The sequence below is a fragment of the Nematolebias whitei genome, chromosome 1 (genome assembly GCF_014905685.2).
Source record: "Nematolebias whitei isolate Nwh7 chromosome 1, NemWhi1, whole genome shotgun sequence".
NCBI classification, from domain to species: domain Eukaryota; kingdom Metazoa; phylum Chordata; class Actinopteri; order Cyprinodontiformes; family Rivulidae; genus Nematolebias; species Nematolebias whitei.
The window spans coordinates 70451265-70466096 of record NC_056498.1 but is presented as its reverse complement, the minus strand read 5'-3'; positions in this window follow the sequence as shown (position 1 = coordinate 70466096).

Sequence of the window (14832 nt, the reverse complement as noted above, 5' to 3'; positions counted from 1 at the left end):
TTGTCAGCGGTGACGTGTAACAAACACGACACATCAGCGGTGACGCATAATAGATGCAACGTATACGGCGAAGCGACATTTATGTTTTTTCCACTTTATTAGACATTTTTGGACTGATGTTACTTATAGGGTGGTGGGACGTGTACGGCGACGAGTACAATAAGCTGGAAAGGTCATTGCTGACTTTTATCGTGATATTTTTATTTTTTATATGCTGCTCATCAGCCGGAGAGAGCTTTTTTAGGCTTGGGCGTTTCTTGTCCTTTCTCCAGATTTTATTGAAAACTGTTGTTGAAGTGAAAAGATTTCAGGTACAAAGACTGAAACTGAGTTTAAAGAAAAAAGCAAACAAAATCTTGAAAGACCTCATAAACATCCAAGTTAGTGGCTCCCGGAGAAAAGTTGAGAACCACTTGTGTAGCAAGTGTATGTCCGATGACTTGATTCATTGGTGAAAACTTGTCGGAGCACTTGATTATTAAATATTAAATAGCTGCAAACCTTGCTGTCACCTTCCTGTATTAAACCTGTCAAACTAAGCTCAAATATTGATAAACTGAAGGCAGACTTCCTCCGTTTTAGGGATAAAATTGGAAAAACATTGTTAAACATTGTTGGGGCAACTGTGGCTGAGTGGTTAGAGCAGTTGTCTTCCAATGGGAGAGTTGAAGGTACGATTCCACCAGCGGTCACATGTTGAAGTGTCCCTGGGCAAGACACTGAACCCCTCATAGCCTCTGATGTGTGTCCCATCAGTGTATGAATGTGATAAAGCTCTGATTCTCTTTAGAATGATTTGTTCAGATTATGTTTGTAGAGATGTAGTAGAGAGCTGTATGAATGTGATTGTGGAGGTAAATGGTACAGATTGTGTTAAGAGCTTTGAGTATGTTGATTAGATAGAAAGATGCTGTACAAGTACCATTTAAACAAACATCAGACCGACTGATAATAAGAAGCAAAGAAGTAAAATGCTGCTGTATTTAAAATAACTTTTCTGACCTTATGTCCTTATTCAGCTCAAGATAAACAATGAATAGTATTATTTCACCTCTTAAGTGAAGTTGAACCAGAAAGAGTAAAAAAAATAAAAAAATAAAATGCTGAAATTTAGAAGAACGAAGGCTTTTAGTTTAAACCAGCAGTTTATGTAAATATGACTGAAACTAATGTTATCCTAAAAGATCATTTCAAATCTGGTCTCGGTTTAATAAAAGTTCTGCAAAGAAAACAGAGCAAACAAATATTGAATATTATATAGGTTTAATTTGAGAAGTAAAACAAACATGTCCAGTCATACTTTTTATATACTCCATGAATGCAGGAAGTTTGATGGTATAATCATCTGTACGTCTGTAGATATTTTCTTGTTCCGCTCATAACTTCTGATCAGCTCAAGATGATTTAATGTAACTTGATACACACGTGAATCATCACTAGACAGTCGCATACACTTTTCATCACCCTAGCTTTAAGGTCAAGGTCACAAATCAAGGTCAAATGTTATATAAGATCTGTGCTAGTCTGGGCCAGTATTATAGATTGCTGTATTGACGGGCGTATAATGTGCTGTGCGCTTGTTCCTAAAACTTCAACATCCTGCTGTAACCCAGTTCATGTGGTCAAAGAAAAATACACAAAACTCATTTTTATGCTGTATTTATTTTATTAAAAGGATACTTTAGTCTTGAGTTTTAGCTCACTGACAGTTTTTAGTGTTTAGTTGATATGATCATTGTTTTTTTTTATCACAAAGACTTTTTCAACGTTACATGAGTGCCTCGTGTTTGTTGGACTGAATGTTCCTGCAGCCGCTCAAGTTTCCATCAATAACATGAGTCCAACATGAGCCACTCCCCCTCACAACAAGCAGAGTGAGCCTGTAATGATCCTTTACGCCTCCTCCCAGACTGCTTGTTACTCCAGTTAGTGAGTCATCAGTGATGATGGGGTGGAGGATTGTCTGCCTCCACCTGCAGTCGGCGACTAAACGAGCTGAGGGCTGTAATTACAGAGGCTGACTCATTAACCCGGGTGGGGCAGGAACCCTCAAACACTCATTACGCTGTTGAAATGGAGCTTTAGACTCAGCAGATCCTGGATCAGCTGCCTCACACCTGGGAGACGTCGGACTCAAAGTAAATCTGGAAAACCTTCGGTTCTTTGTTTGAACCCACTGAAAACTCTGAATGTCTGTAGATGAGTTGTTTGTTAGAAAACCCAGTCCAAACCACAGCCTGATGTCAGACCCAGTCTTGGTCCAAATCAGACAACAAAACTGAAAAGGTTTTATTAAAGGATTGTCAGGAGTTTTAGTTTATTAATTTTTTTGTCTCAACTGTTGTTGGCCTGCTGTAAGGTTAATCATAAATTTGAGCTTTCTAACAATTTGCTGAGGTTGTGTACACAAAACATAATAAAAGGTTTCAGACTGTTGCAAAGCAAACAGTTTTCAGCTCCATTCAAATGGAAAAATATTAGTTCTGAATCCCAATAATTCTCATTCAGGTCATCTGGACAGTTTCTTTTTACTAGAGACGCTTCACCCTCTGTCCAGAGGGCTTCATCAGTCTGAGGAGCTCCAAGTAAACTGTTAGTGCTGACATTGAAGAAAATTCAGTCACACTGAAGATTTTCTGCAGTATACGAGTCATGCTTTGAATGGTCCCATAGAAAGGGACGTCCCCCCGGACATTGGGACCTTTTGTCTTTCTGTACCTTGTGTTTGTTTCTTTGTATTGAAACTCTGGCACAACAATTTCCTGTAGGATCAATAAAGTTCTATCTTATCTTACCCGTGATCATTGATTTTTCCAGAGTAAAACATTGATTTTTCTTTTTAACGTTTTAGCTTTGAACTCACAAACAGAGTTTCAAAAACTCATGCCCCCCGACTGTTTCTGGTTCAAGTACACAGTCAACAGACACTGGTCAGCATTTATTTATTTATTTAATCCATTTCATTTATGGCAACTGTTTTTATCTTTTTGTATTTGTTAAAGTTTGCTATTGGTAATGATTTTTTAAAAGTAATTTGATTTCTTACAACCCCACTTGGTGCTTCATGGTCTTTAGTGGGTTTCTGATGCCACCTTTGGGGTCCACTGTTGGCGTACACAATGACATGTTTGAGGGTTGCGTCGATGGCACCAGTAAAAATAAATCACAATTTTTTTTTTTCAAAATGAGTAAGTAGAAAGAAATATTTTGAAATTAAAACCCCCTTTTTGTGTTTTGGTGCCTCTAAAAGACAAAGAATGAAGAGTACTAAAAGCACTCTCTTGTAAATGAGTCCCCGAGGCTCAGTTGGACTAACCTGTATAAATAAAGGTTGTATGAATGAACTAACAGTGTGAATGTTCATGAAGCATTCACACTATTGTGGTCCATTTTTCTTCCGGACATTTTTCAGCATCTTTCTCGTTCCACAGTTTTTGTGCTATTTCAACAAATCATGAATCAAAACATTCAGTTCTTTCAGGACATTCATGCTATGACTTTTGGAATTGGTGAAACTTTAGCTTTTTGAAATATTTAGCCTTTTCTGCAACTTTTCCTCATAGAAAATGAATTGAGCTCATTTTACATCCTTCACATCTGTAGATCTGTTAACCTTTTTCTGCTCCTTTCACATTTTGTTCTGCTTCAGCTTCTTTCAGCTTCCTTGTACAAATTTAAACTTTTTCATGTACTTTCAGCTAATTTCAGCTGTATTTCAGCTGTTTTGTGCTCCTTTCAGGCTATTTCAAACTACAACATTTTTGTGCTTCTTCTAACTTCTTTGTTAATTTCAGCATGTTCTGCTTCTTTCAGCTTCTTTCTACAAATTTCAGCTATTTCTGTTTTTTCAGCTACTATTTAGCTGTTCAATGCTAATTTTAGCTTTCTCAAATAATTCCACATTTTTTGGAGTCATCTAAACTTTTTTTCAGCAAAAATATGTTCTCTCTACTTCCATCTGGTAATTTAAGCTTCTTTCTGCTTGTTTAGCTACTATTTACCTGTAGCTGTTTTTAGCAAATTTCTACTTTTTCCAGATAATTTCCACTTGTTTGTGCTCATTTCTGCTTCTTTCAGCCTCAACTTCCTTCAGGTAGTTTAAGCTTCTTTCTGCCTTTTCAGCTACTTCAGGTATTTCTTGCTAATTTCAGCTTTTTTAGCTAATTTTTGTGCTCATTTCTGCCTATTTAAACCAAATCCTGCAGATATGTGTTCTTTCTGCTTTCTTTTGCTAACTTAAGCTTGTTCTTCAATTACAGCTAATTTCAGCTGTTTTTCAGCAAGTTCTTCTGCAATAAGCATTCACACTGCATTTTCACAGGAAATGTAATTTCTCTAGTTACATTTAAACTAAGGATTTGGTTTTAACCGTTGGATTGCTGTTTTATCTTCTGTCCCTGATGGTAAAAGCTGAATAAGAAGATACAATGAAAGATGTAGCATTTCTTTAAGAAGTCCATACTGCTGCCACTTTCCACATGCACATTTTAAACAAAGATGATCTTTCTAAGTTGAAAAACGTTACGGCTAATATGACATCTTAAAAATCCGATTGTTTATGTCTTGCGTGATTTGGCAAGATCTCGTACTGTCCGTTATCGTTCAGCTATCGTGTTGTGAAGGGCTCAGCTACTACCACATCAGGTTTCAGCTCCGCATCAGACAAATTTATCATTATGGCCAGCTTTGTGTTTAATAAGGTCAGGTAGCTGTGGCAGCCATCTTTATCAGTTAGACTGCAAACATTAATCAGTCGTAATCGTACATCCTGCAATTTTTTTCCAGAAAGTTTATTTTAAAAAAAATCTATGCAGTCATTTGTGTTATTTTGCTTACAGGCAAACAAATAACGCAAACAGGCAATAACTTTGTTGTCTGCAGCAGGCGATAATAAAAATGTTTTTTTTTTTAATTCAGTTCCAGTTCAATTTAAACAAAAAGTTAATCAAAGCTACCTTTTATTGTCAGATTATTGAGGAGTTAATTTATGTCTTCTGTCATTATATAATAAGATAAAATAAAAAGAATCAGAATCCATGAAAATTATTAGAACATTTATCCAAACTCAGGATAAAACATTTGAGTTTTTGAATTCTGAGTTATAAAATTGTCTTCTGTATCTTAAAATGAAATGTATTTTACTCTGTATCAGGTCAACAGACTGTGCTGATTATTTTAGTTTGACTCCTTTGAGGTGAATATCAGGCAGAATTTGATCAGTTATTGAATTATTTCTCTTTAACGATGGTGAGGAACAGTTGTTTCATTAGATCTCCCTGTTCCTCTATGGAGCGCTGCTCCTCCAATAATGTGCTTTGTGTGAAGATTGTGCGTTTTTCTTCGAACTGCGTCATGTTTAGGACAAATTTGAAGCCCATAAATATGACTAGTTTGATGTTTGGGTGTGGAACTTTTCGAAGGATATTTTCACAGAGGTGTACTATCACATTTATAAGAATCATGTTTTTGTTGTTTTTAAAACACAAAGTTTCATCCAGTCATGCTGTTTTTAGATCGGAGTATTTCCTGCTCAGCTGGATCTGTAGGGATTTAACTGGAAGCCTCAGGAATCTGTCAGACCGTGAACACACACCTTCACCTGACTCGTCTGCACCCGTTAGTCAGGAACCTTCAGACTGGACCCTTGCAGCTCCTCGGGCAGCCCGACGGTCCTTCTGCTCTTGTTGGACCAGCGTGATTAAACGAAACCGCAGCTGATCTGAATGGAGGCGACAACCCAGAGAAGCGTCTGACCGTCTGAACAGTCAGAGGTTCTGACATGTGACACGACGAAGTGAAGAGGAAGAATATCGTAGTAACGAGCATCTGATTCCTTCTGCTCGCCTCCGCTCACGTGAAGTTTCTGGGAAACTTCTGATAGTCACGTTGTTTGAGCATGTGCATCCTGACAGGTGAACTAAAAACTGCATTTCCTCAGTTTCTTACAGAGTTCACACCTTCTATGCCCAAAACAAACTCAGAAATCTGAAACTTGTGATTTTAGAGATGAATAATATGAAATGTGTATCTGTTTTTGTAGAAGCACCTGTGTAGAACGGAAACGCCTCCTGCTGGTTGTTTGCAGCTCTCGGCTCTGCTGGATGAATGTTTTCACTGAGAAGATCTGAAACCTCTTAAAGCTAGAGGATGATTTCTAAACAGAAAGTGTTCCGGACGTCTAAAGCTGCGGTCCTGTGGAGATCTGACAGAAGGTCTACCTGAGCGCCTGAACGCAGCAACATATTGGACCTGGTAGGAGGGCAGGAAGGAGAACCAAAACAGCCCAAGAGCTGACTCTGCAGTTTACTTCAGTCCTGCACGTTCCCCGCCCCTCTTCAGAAACTCAAACCTTCTGGACCCATGTAACTGTGTTTGTAATCTGTTAAAACTAGCTCTTTATTTTCTCTGTGGTTGTTTTGCCACATCGTCACCATCATGTTTAGGTTTATAAAGTTTGTCAGTGCTGCAGCCTCTCTCTGAGCTGCTGTCATCCATTCCTTAGATGGAGAACTTTACTAAGTGGCTTTTCTATGTATGTGAATGTTCCTGTAAAGTACCCGGAGACAACTTTGTTGTGATTTGGTGCTATTTAAATAAACTGAATTGAATTGAATTGACTCTATGAAATACAACAAGTTTATTCCTATTTCTGGACATGAAGTGTATAAAAGGAAACTAAACCAGTCTGTGATCCAGATGAGCGTCGTGTCGTATTTATAACTAGTCCAGAATGTAATTAGAATCAACTTGAAACATTCTAATAAAACATTTAAGCATATGCAGTGAATAAAAATGGCTATAACTGATAGTTTACAGCTTGACTTTAATGTGCACACTTCTCAAGCTGGTTGAATGGGGACCCTTGGTGGAGCCATTTTCAGGTCTCTGCAGAGACATTCAGTAACATTTAGTTCATACTTCCCCCCTTAAAATGATTCAATTAATTTTAGATTAGGTTTAGACCAATACAACATGGTTTCATACTTTAAGGGTGTTAAAATTCTTTAAATCAATGCCATCATGTTTGCATCTCATTTGCTCTACATTGCAGTGAGCATGTGCTCATGTTCCTGAACGTTTTCTATTATTACTGTATTTTTTGGCCTACAAGTCACGTTTTTTTGCATAAATTGCATGCCCTGCGACTTATAGGCTGAAACGACGTGTTTATGGATCGCGACAGGTACGACAGAAAATACGGTAATAATAAAAATAAAAAAAAACACTGATGGCAAACAGTTTTATAAATGTGGGGTAGAGAGCAGAACAACAACGCCAACAGCTCCTAAAAGGAAATGAAAACTGATTCTTACTGCCACAGTTTAGTCCATCCATCCATCCATTATCTTTACCCGTTTATTCCATTTTGGGTCACGGGGGTCGCTGGTGCCCATGTCCAGCAATCACTGTGCGAGGGGCGGGGTACACCCTGGACGGGTCGCAAGTCCATCACAGGGACACATAGAGACAAACGAGACAAACAAACATTCACTCTCTCACTCACACCTAGGGACAATTTAGAGTTACCAATCAACCTAACATGCATGTTTTTGGTCTGTGGGAGGAAACCGGAGCACCCGGAGAAAACCCACGCATGCACGGAGAGAACATGCAAACTCCACCCAGAAAGGCCCCTGGACCGGGGTTTGAACCAAGGACCTGCTCGCTGAGAGGCAGCAGTTCTACCAGTTGCGCCACCGTGCTGCCCACAGTTTAGTCATTCAGAGCAATAAATCCAGTCTGTTCTGTAGTTACCTCATCACTGGTCTGCGGAAACTTCTCAAGTGTCTTGCTTTGCCACGTTAGCTTTGAGTCGGTTGGGTGAACTGTCTCAGCTGAGTGTTTGGGTTTTAAATGTTTTGGTAAAAGTTACTGACGGTAGCTTTACTGCTGTCACATCACTAAATACCCAAACTGCAAACGTTCACAGTAGCTACTGAACTGCTCTCACGCTGTATGTTAACAGTCTTTCATACAGCAGACATATATTTACAGCTGCTGTGTTAATGCGTGACTGACATGAAGCTATGGACAGAAGGTGATCAGAAGTAAAGTTTGGTGAACAATGATCAATGAAAATTCTTCCTTTCTGGAATCTGATTTGAGCTCAGCTATTGATACCCCGAGTTGAAGCATTCTGGCTGCAGGACATTCACAGAGTTGTCCCAAAGCCACACCGTTGTTGTCTTTGCTCTGTCCCTGCTGCTGAAAAGCACTCCCACACCATGATATTGTCACCACCATGCTTCACTACAGGTGATGAGCAGTGCTGGTTTCCTCCAACTGAGGAGAAATACTTCAATTGTGGTTTCATCACAATGAAGATTCTGGGTCTTCAAATTCAGGTGTTTTGTTCTGAGGAGAGACCATCATTGAGACAATTATTGAAACTTCTGGTTTATCAAAAGTGTATTTTGTTTAACTCATAAACATGTTGAAATGTTTTGTTTCTCATTAAGAAGTTTCATGCAGCACATAAAACCCAAAAGAGTTCTGCTGATGCTTCAGCAGCCTTTTCTGATGAGAAGGAAAGCAGTTGTGCACCAGAAACCCTGTCTATCCACCGCTGAACTCTGGTAAATACAATTAGATTCAAACTTCTCAGACTCCCATAACTCTGCAGCTCATTTTTAAAAGCCTCCTCATAAAACGAGTGATGAGGACATTCCTGTCTGGATTCCTGAGACTCAGCAGGAGAACAACAAGCTTCCTCTGAAGGTTTGGATATTCCTTTTATCTGTGTCGGTTCTGATTTTAGTTCGTGCTGATATTAAAAACAAAGATGTTCAGCGACTCATTAATCCCTTCGGTTCTAATAGAACTTTTAAATAAATCAGCTGCAGGCTGACTTTTTGACTGTTTCTATGGTCTGTCTAATCCCGTTATGAAAAGTCTACTTGTAACATTAAAAGTGTGAACACTTATGAAGCATTCACACTATTGTGATCCATTTTTCTGTACGTTTTTCAGTGCATTTCTTTTCCTGCAGTTTTCAAGCTATTCCAATAAGTCGTATATAAAAATGTTCAGCTCTTTCAGGACAATCCTGCTGTGACTTTTGGTATTGGTGCAACTTCAGCTATTTGAAATATTTAGCCTTTTCTGTCACTTTTCTCTCATAGAATGAATTGAGTTCACTTTACATCCTTCAAATCTTCAGATCTGTTTACAACCTTTTACGGCCCCTTTCACATTTTGTTCTGATTCAGCTTCTTTCAGCTTCCTTGTGCAAATTTTCAGCTACATTCAGCACGTCAGCTTTTTTTTCCAGCTGTTTTGTGCTCCTTTCTGATTCTGTCTGCTAACTACAACATTTTTGCTCTTCTTCTAACTTCTTTCTGTTAATTTCAGGTTGTTATGCTCCTTTAGGCTTATTTCTGCAAGTTTCAGCTTTTTCTGCTATTTCAATTACTATTTAGCATTTTATGCTAATGTTAGATTTTTCAGCTAATTCTAAATTTTTTGTAATAATTAAATGTTTTTCAGCCTAATTCAGAAAAAAAAAGTGCTCTCTGCACTTCCCTCGGCTTTTTTTTGTTTTGTTGTTGTTGCTAATTTCAGCCTTTTTTTTTTAAAGATAATTTCCACTTTTGTGCTAATTTCTTTCTTTTCAAATCGCCTTGTGATCTAACTGTTTTTTTTATGCTGCTATTACTCTTGATTATCCTTTTGGTTGCTATTTTGTTTTGATTTGTTAAAAAACGAGAGAGAAACTTAAATTTGTATGCCTATTTTATGACTGTCTATTATCGTTGTTATCCATTGTTGTCATCATTCTTTGTTGAAATCAGGTCTCTCTTGTAAATGAGTCCTCGAGGCTCAGTGGGATTAACCTGTCTAAATAAAGGTTGAATGAATTTCAGCTTCTTTCAGCCTAATTGGACAAACATCTATTTTCATCTGGTAATTTAAGCTTGTTCTAACTTTTCAGCTAACTTTTTAGCATTTATTTTTAGCTGATTTCAGTTGTTTTCAGATAAATTCAAGTTGCTACTTTCTGCCTAATTAACTTCTATATGCTAATTTTTTAGGTTGTTTTGCTCGTTTCAGCTTTTTCTGCTATTTCAGTTACTATTTAACTGTTTTATGTTAATTTTAGCAGTTTCAGGTAATTTCAAATTTTTTAGCTCATTTTAGCTCCTTCTGCTTCCTTCTGGTAGTTTAAGCTTAAGCTTTCTGCCTTTTCAGCAGTGTTTCAGCAATTTTTGCTAATTTCATCTTTCTTTCTTTTTTTTTGCCAATTTCTTCATTTTTGTGCTCATTTCTACTCATGTAAACCCAATTCAGCAAATACGTGTTCTTTCTGCTTTCAGTTTCTTCTGCTTAAGTAGGCTTGTTCTTTCATTTCAGCTACATTTCAGCATATTTTAATTGCAGCTGTTTTTCAGCAATAAGCATTCACACTGCATTTTCACAGGAAATGTAATTCATCTAGTTAGTATTAGTATGAATCTGAGGTTCAGGTTCTACTTGTTATAATAATAATAATAATAATACTGCTAAGTGCTATGTGTTGTCATTGTATGTTCCCATACAATGGCGAAAATAGTTCTGTGCATTTAACCCATCGCACCTGGGATACACCCAGGTGGATACTCAAGCTTGGTAGAATTAATGAGACTCTGATTTGCGTACGGTGTTTTATGACACAATAATATTTGCATGGAAACCCGGTGACATTAGTACTCAAAATATATATTGTTTTAAGAGCTCTAAAAAATCAATGGAAGTTTTTAAAATGTTTGCCATGAAATAAATGACAAGAAAAAGATGGAGCAGATTGTACAGTATTTTGTCAGCTTGTTTTATAAACTGCAACATTAAAGGAAAACCATGAGAGCACTAGTGACATCTAATGTTCACATTGGAAATATCTAAAACTCTGAAAGTTATTTTAGTCTGGGCAGGCTATATTACATTTAAATACAAAAAAGCAGCTTTACTGGAGTGGTGGTTTAGAGGTTAGAGAAGGTGTGGGCCTGTAATCGGAAGATTGCCAGTTCAACTTCCGGTACAGACAACATCAAAATGTGGGTGGGATAGGTGAAGCACCCACCCCTTCCTCGACCCTCATTTGCCCCACTCTGGACCCTTGAGCAAGGCCCTTAACCCCAAACATCTGCTCCCCCAGGTGCCCTAGATAGCAGCTCTCTGCTCCACACAGAGGGCTGTAGCTCAGTGATCTGTGTTTGTGTCAGGAAGGGCTGCATTTCTATTCCTCAAGCACTGATTCTTATTTAATTTGTTGTGATATTTCTCACTGGCTTACATCTTTTTTATTTTTTAATAGATATATTTTTTCAAAATAACTGAATCTATACTTACCTGGTTTTCGGTAAAATTTTGATTTCACCATATTTGATTTTTAAATGGGGTATTTTTAGTTACAGTATTTTTTTTTAATATAACAAGAGACGTTTGTATATTATTTTACTTTCAAGATTTTTTTTCCCCCATTGTGGAATGAAGAGGGGGAATTGGAAAAACCCTCTGTCTTGTGAGCTGGAAAACTTGAAAAATAAGTGAAGCGAAGACTTGCATTTTGGTGTGTGCTGCGTCTAGGCATAAGCAAGGTTCCTTATGAAAATCGAGTTGCCACATACAAATACAAGTCATGATTTTGTCCACATCACAATCACTGACATGCAAAAAAGAAAAAAAAATCTACCTTACGTTTGTTTACATGGTATTACTCCTACCCACTTGAATATCTTGCACAAAAAACACCCCCACCACCCTAAAATAACAACAAATTTATAACCCAGACATATTTCATAGTAAAAACCTAATTTAGAATTTTAAATGGGCCACAGAAATTTTGACTTTACAAGCCTGAACCAGCATTCAGAATTTACACAAGCGCTGTTGAAGTTTTATGATTTGGGGGGAGTTTAACCACTGAATGTTCACCTTAAAATGTGACACTTACTGATATTTAAGCGGTTTAAGTTTTTGAGCAGTTTGCAAATGAACTCATTATTTACACAAACGTCACACCCACTACAGTTTATATGGTGCATCCAAACGTCTACATTTTGTCAGCTTAGATTATTGTAAAAATAAGCCTCCTGTCGAAAAACAAATATATTTTGGTGTCTAACTCTGGACGGATTCTTGTTGAAATGTTTTGTCTTTTATCCAAAAGACTTGTTCAGTCTGAGGAGCTGCAACAAACTGTCTTATAAATAGCACCTTCTCATAGTGGATCATCCAGTTTGCAGGTGACAGTCAGAAATAGCTGTTCACACGATAAAGGAGGACCATCAGCCTAATGACAGATCATTAATGCCCTGATGGCTGCTTGCTGTTCACAGAGGGCTGAGTGATACTAGCAATAACAGCATTATACTGTGTAGTGAACTAAGCTGAGGTCAAAACCTTGACCTAAGGATCATTTGGGACATAACTTGTCATTTCATTGATTTGCATCCAGAAATACAGGTTGACCCATCCTGAGACTTTCTTTCTTGAATCAATCAAGTAAAAAAGGACAATTCTCTATGATCATTACTATTTTACAAATGTTTGATAATCAAATTGTGTTTTAGTTCAAACCATTTTTAAATGTTGAAGTGAACTACTCATTTTTAAATCAACTGTGAAACAGTATAATGATTGTTAATCCTCATTCAAAGAAGAAATCAGGTTAATATGCATCGTCTGATTTTCTGTCTTCAATGAGCGAAGTTGTAAGTGTGTCAAAGTTCAAGTTTCGGTCAACTGAAAGTTTACTGAAAAGAAATGTCATGTTTAACTTTTACAGCAAGATACTGGGAGAAGGGACTCCACGAAGTCTGGTTTCTTCGTAATATCTCTTTGTCTGTTCTTAAACAATCTTAATCTTTTCCTTGACTTTTCATAACACCTTACATCACAAAACACACCTCTGTTTTGGTCCATCGGCCAATCAGAAACTCCCAAATGAACCGGAAATAGAGCCCTTTAAATGTTGGTACTTCCTAGTTCAACCCAAGTTGCCGTTGGAGTCGAGTGGAGAGTTTGCAGCTCCACTCGTTTGGGAGGACAGAAGTCCAGCCATGATTTAAGGCTCTTCCGAGTATTGGGATTATAACATCTTCCACCTCTGAGTGGAACTCTGACGAACCCCACTCATGTGAAGTCCACTCGTTGAGGTGAACTGTTGTTGACGAAGTCCCGTCACCACTCCGGATATATCTCTGCCATCCTACGGAGACGCTGGAACGGTAGCGTTAACTGGAGCTCCTCTTCCGCTGATTCATCGTCAGAGAGGTATGAGTCTAGTCCACTACTGAGCGTACCGAGGAAAGCTGGGTCGGATGGAGGGTGTCGTCCTGTCAACACTTTTCACTCATACACACACCATCTCCCTTCCTCTAAACTTCATCTTTAAAATTCTTCTATCTGCTAAAAATCATTACAGATATTTTTTAGAAATGTCTGAAGCAAAGTTTTCAATCCCCGCCGTGTGATTTGATGTCTGCTGTTCTGCTGAAAGTGAGGAAACAATCGCCGTATTGTTCTCACTCCTGTAAAACTGATTAATAAGCTGTCGTTATTTTCAATTATTGCCAATTAATGTAAATGTGTGATGTGTTAAACTTGATTCTGTTAATAAATGACCCACTCGTTTGGTGAGTCAAAGATAATTAACGTCTCACGTCCACATTTTATTAAATTCAATGCACGCATGTTATACAGTCCAGAAAAATGAAAGAATCCGTTTTAACAGTATGAATATATCTCATCCGTATGTCATACTACAACTGTAAAAGGGGGACAGTTGAACCCGGAAGCCTCCACCCCTGTTTAACGATGGACGATTTCTTTTCACAAAGATGGCCTCCTTTACTCCTCTCTCAAACCATCGTTCCTCTCTATCCAGAATGTGAACATCTTCATCCCTGAAAGAGTGACCGCTGGCCTGGAGATGAGTGTAGACCGCAGAATCCTGGCCTGATGATGTTGATCTTCTGTGCTGGGCCATCCTTTTGGCCAGTGGCTGTTTAGTTTCCCCGATGTAAGACTGATCACAGCCCTCCTGACACTGAACAGCATACAAAACATTACTCTTGTTTGTGCCGGGGGACTGGATCTTTGGGATGAACCAGTCTTTGCTGTAATGTATTTTGGGGTTTAAAAGCCACTGGGACGTTATGTTTAGAAAATAAATGTCTCAGTTTCTCTGATACTCCCTCAACATACGGAATGACCACTGGTCTGGGTTCCTCCTTTTCCCCTGTTGGCTGACTGGAGTCCTGTTTGGGTTTCTTCTCTGCTTTCAGGAAGGCCCAGTTAGGATATCCACATTGCTCTAGAGTCTGTCTTGTGTGGGATTTCTCCTTCTGCCTGGCTCCTGAATTAGTGGGGACGCTGTCTGCTCTGTGGTACAGAGTCCTGATGACTCCTAACTTGTGCTCCAAAGGGTGATGGGAGTCAAACTGCAAGTACTGGTCTGTGTGGGTGGGTTTGCGGTACACCTCGGTTTGCAAATGTCCTCTTATCAGAGACTGAGACCTCACAGTCCAAGAAAGCCAACCTGCCATTTTTTACATCTTCTCGTGTGAACTTGATGTATTTATCCACAGAATTGATGTGGTCAGTAAAATGTTGGACTTCCTGAGATTTGATTTTAACCCAGGTGTCGTCAACATACCTGAACCAATGACTTGGTGGTGTCCCTGAAAAGGACGTCAAGGCTCTCTTTTCTACCTCCTCCATGTACAGGTTGGCAACAATAGGAGAAACTGGAGACCCCATAGCACACCCATGTTTCTGCCTATAATATTGCTCCCCATATGTGAAGTAGGTTGACTGCAGGCACAGTTTCAAGAGTTGACACAGTTGTTCTGT